The sequence below is a fragment of the Amblyomma americanum genome, chromosome 10 (genome assembly GCF_052857255.1).
Source record: "Amblyomma americanum isolate KBUSLIRL-KWMA chromosome 10, ASM5285725v1, whole genome shotgun sequence".
In the NCBI taxonomy this organism is placed as follows: domain Eukaryota; kingdom Metazoa; phylum Arthropoda; class Arachnida; order Ixodida; family Ixodidae; genus Amblyomma; species Amblyomma americanum.
The window spans coordinates 30,218,344-30,237,238 of NC_135506.1; the positions used below are offsets into that span (position 1 = coordinate 30,218,344).

General features: G+C 47.3%; 1 pseudogene; it reads left to right on the forward strand.

Moving 5' to 3' along the window:
• The first annotated feature begins 2,796 nt into the window (after nucleotides 1-2,796).
• LOC144108964 (U2 spliceosomal RNA) lies at nucleotides 2,797-2,941 on the forward strand (annotated as a pseudogene).
• Nucleotides 2,942-18,895: the final 15,954 nt, after the last annotated feature.

The following is an 18,895-nucleotide window of genomic DNA, read 5'->3' on the forward strand; positions in this document are numbered from 1 at the left end:
GCTGCTCGCCCTCAGAAAACAAACAAAAAACAAAATAAATAGCTAATAAGTAGATTTTCAGTTAAAAACGATTCTGAGAATCCTGTGAGACAGGAAAGCCAAAATGATGATGGTACTTTTAATAAGGTGTGTACAGACACTATTCATGCGCACGCAATAGGAGAAGCTTATAATCTGGGATGAACCCTCAAAGAGCATATGGCCTGCGGGCAGGGGTGTCCCATACGCGGTTAGTACCAGTACGTCGGTGAGTACTTTATATGTGTCAATATTTGTCAACCTGCTTCGCGTTTGTTCGTATTGGAAGACTCTCGCTCATTCACGCACGAGCCAGCAATTCACGAACACAGGCCTTCTACACCATCTACCAGAAATTGGGAGGAGGGGGGGGGGGGGTATTCACGATACTCTTTTCAGGCTTAAGAATAGTTACTGAATATAAAGAAACTGGTTGTCGATGTACTTTCCAATGCGACGGTTATGCAGACGCATATCAGTATATTTCGATTTTCTAGCTTTATCCGGTATAGCGAGAATGCTCCTTTCAGTCCTCTGTATGTTGCCTTCGAAAACACTTAACAAGCTGCGACGACTGTAGTATACCAACAGAGGCACGTTGTATTTATGCCTGTGTAGAAGCGAGCGGCTTCTTTTATTAATGCGAAATCATTAGATGGCTCACTTTCCAGGTCATATCCGGAAAAGAGTGTCCGCAAGAAACGGCGCCATGCGACGTCACGAGGCGACGAGTCACCTGACGAAGATGATGACGTAACATAATTAATTAGTGTTAGTTAATATATTTGGGTAACACTAAGACTAATTAGTATAATTATTGATGACATCTTGTGAGAGTGACGTCATGCTAGGTCACGTGACGCGATGTAATGTGCCATAAAACTTAGCCACGTGACGACGCTGTAATATGACATCACGCCTACTCACGTGACAACGATGTAATTTCTCGTCATGCCAGGCCCCCATCCACCCTAATTTCAAGATCCTTATGGATCCCACATTACTACACATGCGCGCATGACGCATTGCAAACAGTGCCCACAACCCGGTCCATATTAATTACATTCGTATTGTCCAGCAGGTAAACGCGCCAGTTCTCATGTATGCCATACTGCACAGATCATGCAACGACACACGCCTTTGACTCTCGAGATGATGGCGGTGATGATGATGCTAACAATGTATCCTTATGAGCCCGTGGAAGTTTGATATACCACTACCAAATTAAAAGTTTTCAGCATATTGATTAAATATTGCAAATTACCCAGCAACCGAATACAATTGTTGTGCGGGAAAAGAGCAATACCTGCAGCTAATAATTAAGGGTGACGATGTTGATGTTCCAGGGAGGTCAAGACCCTCCCCTGTTTCCGCCACTTCCCTCCAGGTGGCGATGGTAGTGGTTTCGAAATTGTGGGGATTCTCCGATGACTATGTGATCCCGCGGCATTTTGAAAGAAAGGGCTAGATTACGTCTTCGAACAATGTGCCAGCTATTAAAATCACACGGGTCAAATCAACTGGCCTAGAGTGGGCATCGGGAACCGCTCTATCTGTCAAGAGCTCCATGGCTCTCCGCTAAAATTTCCCCGCAGCGAAATCTTTTTCCGAGTCCCCCACCCTGGGGGAAAAAAAAAAAACGCCTAAATACGTTTCAACAGAATTCTGGGTACCATTTGGTCAACCAGTCTGAGACAAGCTGCTTTAAGTCAATCACTTGTTTTCCTTCAAAGCTTAACTAATCAATGGTACGCCAGCATCCTCGACGTTTTTTACCCGCGAGAACAGCGTGAGCATTCTGCGAAGCCGTTTAAGGTGAACGATGGGTCTCTGCAAAATAGTTAAAGGAAAGATAACGTGTAGTGCCTGGTCGTCTGCAAGGCAGGCCGCCAACCTAACTGATCCCATACGAGAAAATAAAAAAAGAGAATGATTAGAAACACGCAAACAAAAATAGCACATTAAGAACAGAAGCGAACAACAGTGTGCCCTATTAAACGTCATATTAGAAGGATTGAAACAGCGACTCAGAAGCACAGCGCGAGCATGTAATCAGTTCCATTCACACATCTTCATTAAAAAAAGGAAAAGAAATCAGCGATCACATCAACATACATTCATTACGGTTTTGCATATTTTACCGCTGTAACACCGCTATGCTGGTGCGTTCGCCCCGTGCTGCAGTATTTTGACGTCATATGTGAATCTCCGAGAAGGAACAAGGAACCGGAGACGAAAAGAGAGGGTATCCGGAAGGATTAAAAAGTGAAATTATATGTGCATCCGCTTGCATTTCGGGAACGGGAATATACAGAATTAGTGTGAGATTTGAAAGGGGAAGTCACCGATGGAAAACTTCGACGGTGTTATACAGGTGTTTCAGGCTCCGTGCTTTTTTAATCAAATCAGCAGGTGTTAGGAACCACCTGAATCACATTCTCTCGCCTGTGTGGCCTGATACCTGATTAATTATCTGCTGACCCGCCGCGGTGGCTCAGTGGTTAGGGCGCTCGACTACTGATCCGGAGTTCCCAGGTTCGAACCCGACCACGGCGGCTGCGTTTTTATGGAGGAAAAACGCTAAGGCGCCCGTGTGCTGTGCGATGTCAGTGCACGTTAAAGATCCCCAGGTGGTCGAAATTATTCTGGAGCCCTCCACTACGGCACCCCTCTCTTCCTTTCTTCTTTCACTCCCTCCCTTATCCCTTCCCTAACGGCGCGGTTCATGTGTCCAACGATATATGAGACAGATACTGCGCCATTTCCTTTCCCCAAAAGACCAATTATTATTATTATTAATTATCTGCTGCTTGTCCTTGGACCCAAGATATTAAACTTATTTTTGGAATATGGCGGAGTATTACACGCACTCTGGCACGGGTCGGCCCGGTATTTCACTGCCTCCGGGATCGGCCCTGTTCCTATGGGCCTATTAGCGCACGGCGCCTTTTCTTTCTATCTTTCCTCTCCTATCCTTTAACTCTCCTACTTTCAGCACGCGGCAGCGAGTGTGGCTCGGCTTGAGCCAGTAGGCAAGCCCGTGCACTTTCCTTTCTTTCTGACTCTCAGCAACAGCAGCAGCCGGCTCCTCCAGTTTCTGTTAAGTCAGCTTGTAATGTACAGCAGGATCCCCGGTTTACTCGACTGCAACGCAAGAGCCATGACGTCAGCGCCGGCAACGAGCATGAACACGAAGCAGTCTTGCTTGGGGCCATCCGCGCTGCGACGAATTTATTGCGTGCTTGTTGGACTGAACTTATTTCTTTGCGCCATCAAACAAAGCTACCGCGGGTCAACGTGAGTTACGTGCTTTGCGCACTCCCAGGAGTTTTAGGCGACCGGCAGGCAGCCGGGTGCTACGCCAGCGGGGCAAGGGGGAGGGAGAGTGGCATGCTGTGATAGTAACACTCCTTCCGGGAAGACCAGAGGGGTGCGTCTTCCTGTAGGCTCGGACTGAACGGACATTATTGCGCAGCACCGGAAGCTAAGAGGGAACTGTGGCATCCGGTTGTCCAAACAGGGGAAACCGAACACCAAGCGTCATCACTGCATGAACATTGCGGCGGTGCCCTGCAACTCAGCTTCGGAAGCGGCACTCGTCGGAGTAAGAGATGGAAACTGGAAAAAGTCTCGACCTCAAAATTTCGACTTCACTGAATGGCGACCTCACTCAACCTCAAACTCACGCGTGAGGTTGAGGTCTGATTTGCTGACCTCACTCACAAAATTTCGAGCCGTCGCCGACCTCACCTCAACCTCACCTCACGACGTGAGGTTGAGGTCGACCTCATGACGTCGAAACCTCATGAGGTTGCCCACCTCTGCTGGGAGCACCGTAGGGGACTGAGTAGGATCTATTGCCCACGCTATAGCCGACTCACTCAAGAGCATACTGTAATCTGGAGACAGCTCTAGACAACCCTGCGGTTCCAGTCATACACAATGCCACGACGGAGCAATGGGAGGTAGCGCTGTTGGGCTGAATATACCCGGAGACCAGCTTTCCGTGCAGGCCCAAGCTGCCACGGCCACCGAAGGAGTCTTGGACTAGGGACTCCATCCATGAAGGCTCCCAGGGCGCTATTAGCAGTGTGCAAACGTTTGGTCTCCGTCCCTCTCTCCGGTAGATTTCTAAATACGAGAACCTAGTGCGACCCGTATGCGTGGGGTAATTGGGGAGATTAGGTACAGAGCGCAGGTGTATGCCATAAACGATTATAGTTTATGGAGGTTTAACGTCCCAAAGCGACTCAGGCTATGAGGGACGTCGTAGCGGAAACCTTCGGAAATTTGGACCATCTGGGGTTCGTTAACGTGCCCTGACATCGCACAGTACACGGGCCTCTAGAATTTCGCCTCGATTGAAACGATTTACTGCGTTTAATTATATCCCCTACGAAGTGTAACAAAAGGCCATAGAAAACGTGCAGCTCCGTGAGATAAAAATCAACAACGTTGAAATCAATCTATCCGTTTGAGCTTCTTCAGAACTCGGGGTAGCGGCGCGGATAGATGCGGACAACTCGCCCATAAGGAGAAGAAACGTCGGCATGAAACACGCTCAACGACTCGAGAGACGTAGCAGGGCAGTGCCAGCAATTTTTTTTTTGTCATTGCATAACACAATAGGCGCGCTTAGAAATAATAAAGATCCTAGCCAGGGACAACCAAGAGGAGGCGAGTGCAAGTAGTTCATAAATATTAATAGTTAACGGGCTCTAGAAATTCTCTCCGCGTGTTGCGTGTGGGCGGAGTGTTTCTTCATGCAGGCCCTGACTTGCTCGCTGCGAGGCACACCGCAAGACGCACGCGTGCTTTGCCTTGTTGCGAAGAATAACTGCGCAATTGGGTTTTACATTGTTGAAAACAGCGCAAAGGGCAGGGACAACGAAAAATGCACAGCAGAGGCACTGGGAAGCGGATAAAAAGTGCCGTAATTTTTCGCTGTACAATACAATCCACACCCGGTTTATATCCCAAGGGCTCTATTTTAACTACATATTTTTTTGTCTACATTCTTCGCACTGGAACATATTCCACGACCGATAAGTAAAGTCCATGCGCGGTACATAGAATCGCGTTGTAGATTTCGTGGTATACTGGACGATATTGAATATGAAAAATTGATATTCCCCGACCGCTATGTATATATAGTCCATGCGCGGTGCATAGAATCGCGTTGGCGATTTCCTGGTATATTGGGCGATATTGAATATGAAAAACTGAAGACACTCGGCATTCGTAGATAGAGCGAAAAGGATAAAATTTTAACTCGTAATCATGCACAACTGATCCGGAGTTCCGGCTACTGATCCGGAGTTCCCGGGTTCGAACCCGACGGCGGCGGCTGCGTTTTTATGGAAGCGAAACGCTAAGGCCCCCGTGTGCTGAGCGATGTCAGTGCACGTTAAAGATCCCCAGATAATCGAAATTATGCCGGTGCCCTACACTACGGCAGCCCTTGCTTGCTTTCTTATTTCACTCCCTTCTTTATTACTTCCCTTACGGCGCGGTTCAGGTGTCCGTCGATATGTGAGACAGATACTGCGCCATTTCCTTTCCCAAAAATCCAATTTTCATTTCATTTACCATGTCCGACATTCTTGAACAAAAATTTTGGTTGTTGGAAAATTGGAAGACACTGTTATGGAAATACTGAAGGTAGTGGCCCATTCTTCCGATGTGTAGCAAAATATTTCTTTTAAACTTTTTCCATCGCCTGCAAGGAGCAGTTAAGACTGTCATACAGAACCAATAGAAAACGCTTTCCACGATAGCAAAAACGTTAATAGGAAAAAAAAAAATGCAAGCATGCCGACGGGAGATGTCGGAATATATAGATTGTTATAGTGAAACCTTACATCGCGGGGACGTGTTTCGATGGAGGCGAAACGCAAAAGGCACCCGTATGCTGTGATATGTCAGTGCACGTTAAAGATCCCCAGGTGGTAGAAATATTCTAGAGACCTCCACTACTGCACTTCTTTCTTTCTTTCCTTCTTTTTTCTTTCTTTCTTTGTTTGTTTGTTTCTTTCTTTCTTTCCTTCCTTTTTTCTTTCTTTCTTTCTTTCTTTGTTAGTTTCTTTCTTTCCTTCTTTCTTTCCTTCTTTGTTAGTTTCTTTCTTTCTTTCTTTCTTTCTTTCTTTCTTTCTTTCTTTCTTTCTTTTACCCCTTCCCTTATGATGCGGTTCTTGTGTCCACCGACATAACTGACAGTTCATGCGTCATTTCCGTTTGGGAGGGTACCAGGCCAATGACAAATGCACCAACAGGGGGAGAGGGGAAAAGGCCGAAAGCGCATTGAAATACGCGATGCAGACGAGTGTAGAGGCGTCGGCGTAATACTCCGCCGCTCAAGTGCAGCTGAAAAGGAGACGAAACAAACAAAAAAAAGAAACACCCCGCTCGAAACTAGAAGAGAAGCATGCCGGAAGGGAGAGAGGTTTGGGCGAGGAGTTAAGTTTGTAGTGTGAAAGGGGGAGGCGCACGGGAGAGCCTTGAACGTCGTCCAACGGGTCGGTCGGCCGATTAGTTCCCGATAAAGATGCGCAATTATCTCCCCGGACAGAAGGGAGAATAAAGAGAGGAAGTTGCGAAAGTGGCTACGCGGCCGAACGCACGCGCGTGCGCGTACGACGGCAGCATGCCGAAACGGTTCTTTAGGCTCTTCTTTTTCTACCCGCGTTGGAACGAGAAAACAAAAAAAAAGTTACGGCGATAGAGTCGATGTGAAGATATTCGCGTTCCCGGGAAAAAAGTGAAAGGACAAAGGGGCTTGGCAGGAAAAATTATTATTCCGATCGACGAAAAGGGAACGGGAATGGAAAGCTAATTGAAACAATTGAGGCGGTTGAATAAATTCAGCGCCGGCGTTCGGGTGAAAGTTGACGCAAATACTGGAAAGTGCGGAAATGGTCAGCCACCGAAGGCGAGGGAAAGAAAGGAGGTTGTCCTTGAACGCGCGAGCTTGATTGGAAAGTAAAGACAACTGCTAGTATCGCTTCAATTCGGGTATAGCTAAAGCGTGGTATGCCTCTCTTCGGCGCGTGCCAGAAGCGAGGTTACGTTGTATGTAGACCAGGCCTTTGCGAAGATGGTGAATAGAACGAACTAGTGGCTGCTTAGTGCATGGTTCTGCGTAGGCACTGACGCGTTACCGCTGAACACGACTCCGCGGGATGGATCATTGCGACGGAAGCCGTATTTCGATAGAGGTTAAACGCGAAAACGTACTTGTACCGACATTACGGCGCATCATAAAAAAATTCACGCCTCCACCGGTTCCATGGAGGCGAAACACAAAGGCGCCCGTGTGTTGTGCGGTGTCAGTACACGTTAAAGATCCCCAGGCGGTCGAAATTATACCACAGCCCTCCACTACGCCACCTCTTTCTTCCTTTCTACTTTCACTCCCTCCTTTATCCCTTCCATTACGGCGCGGTTCAGGTGTCGGCCGAGATGTGAGACAGATAATGCGCCATTTCGTTTCCCCTCAAAAGCCAATTTCCATTTCTTCTTTCGCCCCGCCGCGGTGGCTCAGTGGTTAGGGCGCTCGACTACTGATCCGGAGTTCCCGGGTTCGAACCCGACCGCGGCGGCTGCGTTTTTATGGAGGAAAAACGCTAAGGCGCCCGTGTGCTGTGCGATGTCAGTGCACGTTAAAGATCACCAGGTGGTCGAAATTATTCCGGAGCCCTCCACTACGGCACCTCTTTCTTCCTTTGTTCTTTCACTCCCTCCTTCATCCCTTCCCTTACGGCGCGGTTCAGGTGTCCAACGATATATGAGACAGATACTGCGCCATTTCCTTTCCCCCAAAACCAATATAATATATAATACACTTCATCTTCACCCGCCGCGGTGGCTCAGTGGTTAGGGCGCTCGACTACTGATCCGGAGTTCCCGGGTTCGAACCCGACCGCGGCGGCTGCGTTTTTATGGAGGCAAAATGCTAAGGCGCCCGTGTGCTGTGCGATGCCAGTGCACGTTAAAGATCCCCAGGTGGTCGAAATTATTCCGGAGCCCTCCACTACGGCACCTCTTTCTTCCTTTGTTCTTTCACTCCCTCCTTTATCCCTTCCCTAAAGGCGCGGTTCAGGTGTCCGCCGATGTATGAGACAGATACTGCGCATTTCCTTTCCCTCAAAACCAATTATTATTTCATCTTCAATCCATTCGCAGCATTCCGTTGTGGCGTGCTTCACACCCCACATGCGCCTACAGCACGTAAGAGCCAATTTTATAAAGATATGTTACAGCCCAAAGGTGGAGACCACAGAGTGGATGCCCAAGTAGGCTGCGTCGTATAATATTCATTATGTGCTTTAACCCCTTATTCAACCGCAGCGCTCGCCTGGTTCGCATTGTATCAGCAAGCGCTATAGCATTCATAAACTATACAAGAAGTTTCTAAATGCGTAATTTCGTCAAGCCGTGTGAGCGACGATTGTTGCCCCTAAAGCATGTACGAAGCGATTAAACTTGAAATGAAGGCGTACACCTTCTGATCAGAGCTAACATTAGCGACCGCCAATATAAACGAAGAAAAACGTTCTATAGTCTGCCTCACGAATGCGTATCAAAGAAGCTTGTTAACGACGCGCAATTTGTTTTCTCGAGCTAGTGACAAACACTAGCGGCGAAATCTCCAGTCACATGCAACATCCAGGGTGATACGATGTAAATGAAATACGATCTTGCTTCAGTGTCTGACTACATCTTCTACTAATGTGTTTCAATATTTTGTTCTGTTCTGATTTTTCTTAATACAAAACACTATATCTGAAATAAATTTTTCAGCTAGAATTACAATCACGTCGCTGTGGTAGGTTCTCCTACTCGAGAACATGTTCCATTATACCAGTGAACTAACAAAAACACAAGGGTGAATTAATAATTAATAAATAAACATAATTTTTTTTTGTCTGCGTGTATGCGTTTTCTTTTTTTGCTGTCCAATAAAAAGTCCCGTGTCTGCGGCGTTTAAATATGTTCAAACTGCAAAGCACAGAGAACTCACTGTCACATTCCCAAAGCTGGGAAGAATACTTTAGACCATCCAAGCGTAATTTCCAATCTTTCGCGCCATTATCCTAGAATTACCAGCGTCTGCGTGCATTAACCTCGAACAATGGGGCGGTGGATCCAGCATGCCTAATAAATAACTCGGAACGCATTTAGGGAACTCGAATGGAGCTTACTGCAAAGGGCTGCGCTATAGCGTTCGACGACATCCTAAGTGCTCCGTCTTTGCTAGGCGCCTGTGTCGCAACCAAAGCCTGCAGGTGATGTCGATGCCCACTTTGTTATACAAAACGGGGCACTCAGCGCCCGAGCTCGTTTATAGTAGGGGCGTTTTTTTTTCCCAGAAGGGCTGCGCGTAATTAAATGCATGTCGCAACACTGTCTCCCTCAGTGCACAGACAATTAATCTACTCCTCCCGCTGCCGATGAGCGTAACGGTTCCTATTTTTTTTCTTTTTGAAGCGAAAAGCTTCACTATGCTAGGTAAAGTTGTCGTCGCGTAGGCCGGTGAATGACCTTGAACGACCTTCAGCCCAACCACGTTAGCCATGTATGACCATATGTGGTACAGTTATGGTGTCGAACCCGTGGCCTTCAGCTGACCCTTGACCTCTGACCTTTTACATTATGTGGCCTTTGGATTGACCTTTGACCTTAGCAACACCCAAAGGAGTGATGTGAAGCCACGTGATGACATGTGATGGGGTTGACCTTTGACCGTAACAACATCCGATGGAGTGATGTGAAGCCACGTGATGACATCCGATGGGGGTGTCGTAAGACCATGTGATATCACGTCGTAGCCACGTGTGCGTGTGGGTATATGTAGAATGGCTGTCGCGAGCGCGTAGCGGAGCTGCCATGGACGAGCCTGAGACGCTTAGCAAGCGTGTTTTGCTTTTCGTTGAATTCCAGGGTGAGCCAAGTTAAGCCACTGCCTGTTTTTTAGTTGCGTCGACGATGGTGACTCCTTGAAGTGTTAAGCAGAGGAGATAGAACACAGCGCAAATAAAACTACGCAAATTTGAAGATTCCTGAGGATACGCGTCTAATAAGGTCACGGTTCAAATTTTTTATATTTAAGACCACTTATAGGCTGATGACGTTCCAGATGTACGTACTTAATTAGAAATTATTACATTCACAGTGCTGCTTGTGTCATCATTATCACGAGCCTAACTACGTGAAATGCAAGACAAGGATGACCCCAATAACCCTCTAACTAACCCCGTCCTATATCCCCTTACAAAAAAAATTGCAGTCTTTCTGCAGAAATCTTGTAGACCTTGATTCACCAAGGACGCAGAATATGTGAAGACTGGTGACAGACTTTCTGTCACCCTCTGTCACCTCCCAGCGGTCAATTGGGACACTCTTTCTGCAGAAAGTCTGCTGAGCCTGTGTAGTTTAACCTTAATTAGTGTTCTACAGATCAAACAAGTTTTGGTAGATGCAAGCAGGCATGGTTTGTAACTAGCATCTGGCGTGAGACTGAGTGCAGAATAACCGTTATATATGACTTGCTTCCACACTGAATTGACCGATAGTGCAACTGCTGCATTTAATGCAGATTACATAGCCACTACCTTATTTCAATTAATATTAATTGCTGTCGGTTGCAGGCACTCTCAGACTGTGTATCCGGCGGGAAAGTTTAAAAAGGCAAAACTAAGGATAAAATGTGTCTTGGTTCAGTATACATGCATGCATACATACTTAAACACATTAGTCTGCAGAACAACTAGACCTAGTCTGCAGAAAATCTGCAGACTAGGTCTACATGAAGGTGTCTGGTGGGTGACTCATAGGTGACTGAAAGGTCAAACCGATTTAATCGTAATTATAAAATGTGTCATGGTTCAAAATATATAAATGTATATATATATACCTACGCATACACACTAGGCGCTCATATTAAAGACTAGTCTACTTGAAATCCGCTCGGCGTCTACAGACATTCTGCAGACTAAGTCTACAGGAAGGTCGAATCTACAGGTAGGTGACAGGGGTGACTCGTGGGTGACTCATGTATGACTGAAAGGTCAAACCCATTTTTGTAAGGGTCAGCTGCGGCGGCCTTATCCGCGCAAATTTCATAATCTCTCCGCCCACCTGACTTTCTGACGCCCCAGGCACGTAATGTCGTGGCCAGTAATACGTAGCACCCTTCTGCAGTAAATCTCTTCACACGACTTATCTAAGGACAGTCAGCAGGAACAATTCACATGCCTTATCTAGGGACAATCTCTAGGCACTTAAAGCAAAATGTTAGAATATGTGATGCAGTTCCACACAAAGTTCAGGTGCCGAAATGTACTCATTGACCTTAAAGGAGCAGTGGTTAACTTACCTTTGCCTCACATGCACTGCGCATGTGGATTTATTCTTGATTTCGGCTAAAATATCGCTAACTCACGTTTGTTCCCTGGTCTAGTTTGCTCTATTCATGTTCTTAACGTTGCACCTGTCGTTTTCCTTTCCACAGCTCATTTCGCTGTCCTCAACTTAATTCACAGCCTTTTTGTCAGCCTCCAAGTTTCCGCCCCATAGGTGACAGACAGGTGGCAATATGCAACTGTTGCACACTTTCCTCCATAGGAATGCTGGTAAGCTGCTGTTCATGACATGAGGGTGTCTGTCAAATGCACTGTGAGCTGTGTTATCAATGTCCCACTAACTTCTTTTCAGGAATGGCCTAAACGGACACTAACAAGTCGGTAACCAGCAGCCAGAAAAAGCGTTGGTAAACTTAGAGCTTTATTAGCACTGGCTTAAAAGTGTAGTAAAAAGTTGGTATCAAGGAAGCAACAAGAAGCGAGGGTCATTAGGCAGTCACAGTAACAAATTTTTCAGTGACTTTTAATTTCTGAGCGACGAACACAGAGACAACCGTCATATCAAACACGGGCAACAACTGGCAGCTATATAGAAGGTGCGTATGCGCGGCTTTTTAACACATAACGCGTGGGCAATCAAGCTGACCTACATATGCCAGATCTCATCTATTTCTACTGCTAATATTAATATAACTCTTAACTATTTGTGCTACTATTAATAATACAACTATTGCTTCTACTTAAGAATACATGCACGTACAGTCGCGGTCATAATAACACGGTGCAAACTTCTGTGAGAAACCTGTTCTCACGCCTCATTTACCGACAATGGGTAGGGACCTTATGCGTATGTTAGAATATGTTTATGTTTATAGGGTTTGACGTCCCAAAGCGACTCAGGCTATGAGGGACGCCGTAGTGAAGGGCTCCGGGAATTTCGACCCCCTGGGGTTCTTTAACGTGCACTGACATCGCACAGTACACGGGCCTCTAGAATTTCGGTTCCATCGAAATTCGACCGCTGCGGCCGGGATCGAACCCGCGTCTTTGCGGTCAGCAGCCGAGCGCCGTAACCACTGTGCCACCGCGGCGGCCCGCATATGTAAGAATTTGTAGCTGGTGCAGTTGCACATAAAGCCAAGAAACCTTAACACTTTCTACACGGAACGCGAGCGAAAAGTTCACGTGCCGAAGCTCGTGCTTCCTATTTTCTGGCCGCACTTGTATACGTCACCGAATACAAGTACAGGTCGCAGCAATTCTGAAAGGAACATAAGCATGCGGTCTACGATTACTTCGTAAATACAGCCGTGAGCGAATTGAGAGGAAAGCAACCTTTTGCAAAAAAATAATTGCGAATCTTCTGGTTTTTGTACATTTAATCTGAAAATGACTTTTGGATGTTATACGCCAAGAGGACAACTAGATAAAGAACGGAAAAAGTCTGCTTGTCGCACATAATTATGAAGTAATCGACAGATTATTGCTAATATTTTGTTCCCTGTCATATGCACTTCACTGCACTAATTAAAATAATGTTACTTTTTCTTTCTCCGAGTAGTGTCCCTGTAGAAGCAAAATACACTGCATCGAGTTTTGAAAGATAATTTGTTTACTGAAGGCAAACTATCCTTTTGACACTATTCGTACATGTAGTGCGTACGTACTATTCGTACTGACTATTCGTATTGTATACCCGTAATCGTATATTCGTATTCGTAATCGTATATTCGTACTATTTGTATATTCGGTTAGTCGTACTATTCGTATTGACACTATTCGTACTTGTAGTACGTACGTACTATTCGTACTGACTATTCGTATATTCGTGCTATTCGTATTGTATATTCGTATTCGTACTATTCGTATATTCGTGCTATTCGTATTGTATATTCGTATATTTATATTCGTATTCGTACTATTCGGACTATTCGTATTGACACCATTCGTACTTTTAGTACGTACGTACTATTCGCACTGACTATTCGTATATTCGTATTCGTATATTCGTATTCGTATATTCGTATTCATATTCGCACTATACGAACTATTCGGACATTTAGTACTATTCGTATTGACACTATTCGTACTTGTAGTACGTACGTACGTACGTACGTACTGTTCGTACTGACTATTCGTATATTCGTATATTTGTATTCGTATTCGTACTATTCGGACTATTCGTATTGACACTATTCGTACATGTAGTACGTACGTTTCAACGGCGCGTCCACGATAATTGCGCAAAGCGCTATAAAAAGCCGCCGGCGCAGAACCTTGGCCGGCTGTTCTTGCGACATCACGCGTCCGCTATGTACGCCGGAACGCGTCAGCGCGCAACATACGGCCGGCGTCTCTAACGGGGCTCTCGTACACGTGTGCCCGTCCCCCGCGCTTTGCGCTGGCCTCGATGGCTGTGCGCTATATCGACGTCCACGGCGATGTGCGCAACGCACGCTACTTCCATCGCCGGTAATTCACTTTCGACACGTCCGACGGGGGCGCGCGCGTGAGTTGATACGCGTGCGAGCCCTTGCCGCTTTGACATTTCCGCTGTTGCCACGGCTTCCTACGCCACGCGGGCGCCCGGAAGGAGACGCGGCAGCAATGCAGATTCGACGTGAAAGGGTTAAAAAGGGTAACGAAAACAATTCATTACAACTGGATTGACCCGCCGCGGTGGCTCAGTTGTTAGGGCGCTCGGCTACTGATCCGCAGTTCCCGGGGTCGAACCCGACCGCGGCGGCTGCGTTTTTATGGAGGCAAAACGCTAAGGCGCCCGTGTGCTGTGCGATGTCAGTGCACGTTAAAGATCCCCAGGTGGTCGAAATTATTCCGGAGCCCTCCACTACGGCACCTCTTTCCTCCTTTCACTCCCTCCTTTATCCCTTCTCTTACGGCGCGGTTCAGGTGTCCAACGACATATGAGACAGATACTGCGCCATTTTCTTTCCCCAAAAATCAGTTATTGTTATTATCGTGAAAGGGTTAAAAAAGTATCGAAAACAATTCTTTACGACTGAATTGATGACACGATGCAGACATCTTCGTTTTATTTTGATTTTCACGAGATAAATGTAGGTAGAAAATAGCCAGCAAATAAGTTTTGAGAATTAGACTCTCTTTCCAGGTGTCACCGCATAGATCAATTTTATAAATATACAGGGTGTTCCACCGATGTCTTTACACAATTTTTAAAAATAGGTTTTTTCGAGTCAGAAGAGCGCTTTTTTCGGCATAGCACTGTCAGCGGTGCAGCGCATCAGAATTCAGCTAAGACGTCCTAACTAGCGGCCTGGTTAAATAACAATGAATAGCTCACTTTTTAACTAATACTGTTAGGGTCCTTAATTATCGATAGGCGTGTGGCCCACCCTAAGTAATATCCATTTCAGTTTTTAGAATGTGGAAACCGCGGTTACCCTCGATCGCCCCTGAGGCTCAACAAATTTTGGCTACATCGTGTCAAAGTTCAAGCTCTTTCGAGAAGCTTGCAGGCAAAGCAACCTCTCCAGTGCACGCAACTCATCGAAATAGCCACAATTTGTTGAGCCCCAGCGCCGAGGATAACCGCGTCTTCCACAACCTAAAAACTGATATGAATATCACTTACGGTGGTCTTACACGCCTTACAGTAGCAATTACAAAGTTGACTATTCAATATTAGTTAACCAGGCTGATAGTTAGCACCTCTTAGCTGTATCCTGATGTACTGCACCGCTGACAACGCTAGGCTGAAAAAAGCGGTTCTAGATAAAAAAGCCAATCCTCAAAAGTTATGTAAAATCTTAGGTTAAACACCATGTATGAATATAAACGCTCTTCGCTATAAAAGTTGGCTCGCATGTCTTGTGGTGGTGTCGCCTTATAGCTGAAGCTGGACGTATTGGATTAGCAAGATATATGTTACACCTCGCCAATGTGTGGTTCAATGCCAAAGCTTGGAGAAACTGATAAAAAGCGTTCAGCTAGAAACTGTTCGAAGAGGCTTCCTCATTCATGAGATGTAGCCATTCTCACTGCCGTTATGGCAGAGGTGCGCCGGGTCTGAAGCTCTCCGAACACGCGTATCATCTAAGCGTTGAAATAGAAAAAAAAAATTATATAGTAACTGTTTATAATCATTCCGATACGCGATGGAGAATTCAATAAAAATTAGCCAACTAAGTCCAGAACTCAGTGACGCTAGTCGGCATTACTTCTCCATGTTCACTTGTGACAGGATGTTACCATCGTCAAAGATTGTACCAGCATGGGAGATTTGGCACTGAAGTGTCAAGTTGATGGGGACCGGCTCCAAGAGCTCGGCTTTCAAACAGCGTTTCCGCTGCAGACACCGGAATATATGCCATCCGCCCCCCCCCCCCCCCCCCCTCCGCCCCCCTGCTAGAGCGCACATAGTTGCCAGAAAGAAGCATTTACCGAGCTCGCTCTGAGCGCATTAACTCTAGTGCATTCCTGCGAATTTTATTATACACGCGAACGCAAACGTCAAATGCACTGAGTCTCAGGTACTGAGGCCTACGCTGGACGGCTGCTCCCGAAAGCTAAAACTAATTTGAATAAGGTACTGCCACTTGGAGCACAATTTTGATATTTAACCACCTTTTTTTTTCATCTAGCAGGGCTTCTCTGGGCACTGGAACAGTGGAGAGGCCTAGAGAGTCAAACAAACAAGCAGTGCTAGGGTAAAGCCGTGATGACGAAATGTTTAACCAGGCAAGCGACGTTCTCAGTAATGCAGTAAATAACTGCGGCGCAGGCGAGGGGGAAACGTGGGGGCAACAACGCATCAGGCGGTTTTCTCTAAAGCCGCATTCCTTCTCCCACCCGAGTAGTAGTAACGAATGACGACCACCCCGCCACTGAATGTAAGCAAGTGCGGCCTTGTTGCCCCTCAAGTGTCGCCCGCACTCGTCGGCGTCCGAAGAATAAACGGCACCGCGTACGCTTTATTCCCAGTCGTCCGGCCCCTAAAGAGAGAGCAAACGCGCCGCCCGAAGCATCCACAATTAGCGGCCCCTCGCCACACGCACGCACACACAGAGCGCGCAGGGGATCATCCGCCAGGTTCAGGGAACGCGCTCAAGGCCACGGTCGCTGACGTCCCGGAGAGGCCCCCTGACGGCCCGCCGACCGACCTACAGGGCGGGCGAGGAGGAGGCAGGGCCGCCCGTCACACCACCGCCGCCACCCCCGGCACCATAACAGCAGCGGCGGCTCCAAAAGCGCGCACGTCGGACGCGACGACCATCAAACGAGCTGCCGACCGAGAGACCGACAGACCGGCTTTTGCGGATGAGCGGCCGAGAGCATCAGAGACGACGAAGAACCGGAGGCAGGGAGAGTTCACGAAGCGGCGCCTAGCTAGAGAGGCAGCCCCGCGATCCATTCAAAAAAGCTGGGCGTCTGCACTGGTGTTGTGTTACTGCTGGCTCCTCTCCCTTCCCGTGGATGACACACAGGCACATACCGCTCCACGGGTGGCCACCACCACCGTTGGCTCGACTGGGAGGGACGGAAAAACCAGCCGAATGTAAAGGCTCCTGCTGCTTCTTCCAAGCGTCTGAGTGTCCTCCTGAGCGTGCTTAGCCAGTCCAGTCGCCTCTTAGCCGCGTGGCTAGAAGGCTGAGTCGTTGCCGATTCCTCAAGTGAAGGATTTCCGGCGGTATGGGAATTGAAATCCACCTTGGTTGGGGGGCTGTGGCGAAAACGTAACTCTGTACCACATTAAGATCTCGTAAGCAAGACATGGATTCAGACTTGTGCCGTTCTGTCTACATCGAATATGGCTGCGGATAAAGTGCAGTGGGAAATGAGTGTTCGCAGTTGTAGGCAATGTTTTGCTGCAGTGCGGGTTGGTTAAACCTACTCGAAAGACGAAGTTAGCAACGCGAAGACGATGTCCACTTCGCGTCGGTCTCTTCCCCGTCTCTTCTTTGATGTCGTCTTTCGCGATATACTCGACGTCTGAACCAAAAGAATGACCGTTTCATATTTACACAGACCACGTCGCCGCTGAGCTTCAAAGGAAAAGAACGCTGGATGTGAACACGCACTGAACATCCGCTAAACAGCCAACGCCCAGTGCTACTCACGTTTTCGACAGGTCTGCCACTTGCGGCGATCGCGAGAGTAATTCGTATGACGAATGATGTCGAAGCAACATGGTACCTACTTTCCTAAAGTGCACCAAACATTTTCTTTTGCAGAGTTGGGATCAACGTGTCGTTGTTAGGTATTCTGAGATTAAGCAAGCTCGCTGAAAAAGTCATCTAATATATCGAAACGGTGTACTGTACGTAGACATCCTTTTCCAATAACCGACACAGGTATTTTCCAACAACCGACACAGCCATATTCAATAGTTTCAGCGTGAGCACTCCGTGACGTCCGCTTCTACCTCATGACATCAAGGGTGGACATTTCATCACTACTCCTGTAAGCCATCCGAAATCCGGGGGATTCCACACGCATATTGCTAACAAGGCCTGACAGAAGACCACTGTGATTAACGCTCGTTCTGGAAGACGTTTTGATACAGGCGGAGGCAGAATTGTATAACTCCGTCCTCCAACCCTCCTCACACTGTGCTTAGTGCGACTCTCCTCACCGCCACTGGATGGCGCCACCGCCCTGCATCTCTCTAGAGCAGTGCGAAACAGTATCAAAACTGGGCTGCTTTATTGTTTCTTTTTTGTTTTCTCGGCGAAGTGGCATGGTCCGCATACAGCATGACCTGCAAGCCAGCGCGTGACAATGCTGCGGTCCACCGGGCATTGCCTGGACTCGTCCTGTACATGTCCTTTTCGATACACGTGCGCCCGACCAACTTCGTGCTCTGCCTACAAATGTCCTGAGCAAAGCGGAAGCAACCAGTTACAGACTGCTTCCAAAGGTCAGAAGAAATGCGTCGTGCTTTCATTAGTATTTTGCTCAAAATTTTGGCGCAATCTCAGCTTCCGAAGGAGAAGCGGTCAGCGCATCGCGCGAAATAACTCCCGGCTCTTGCATGTGCCAGAGAATAGTTCGTTTGATTCAAGGTACAGGATCAAATAGAGAACATTGGAATTGCCTACAGTGGGCATAACTCGGCTGCTGCTGATAATAATGATGGCTATAATGGTGATGCTTATGGTGTCGAAACGAAGATTCGAAGGAGCAGTGTCGTCTCGCAAGATTTAATGACTCGGCATTATCGTACGCGTGACTATGTACAATCCGCGAGACCCCCGTGTACAGTGCTCGGGCGGTGCACTTCCCTGCAAACATATCAGGATATTGTCGCAGCCGCTAGGTTCCAAGGGCGACACTTGCGCGGAAGTAGGGCCAGATAGAGTCGCAAACATAGTAGACACGAGCACTTTTGCCGGAAATCAGGGGCTGCTGTCTGATTTCATTTTTTGTTACCGGGTATGCACTGCTCGAGCGCTTTACACAAGGGTGACGCAGACTGTACAGCAATGACTCAGAGCATAAAGTATGGCTTTTGTAGGTCCTTGAATAAACTAGGAAGC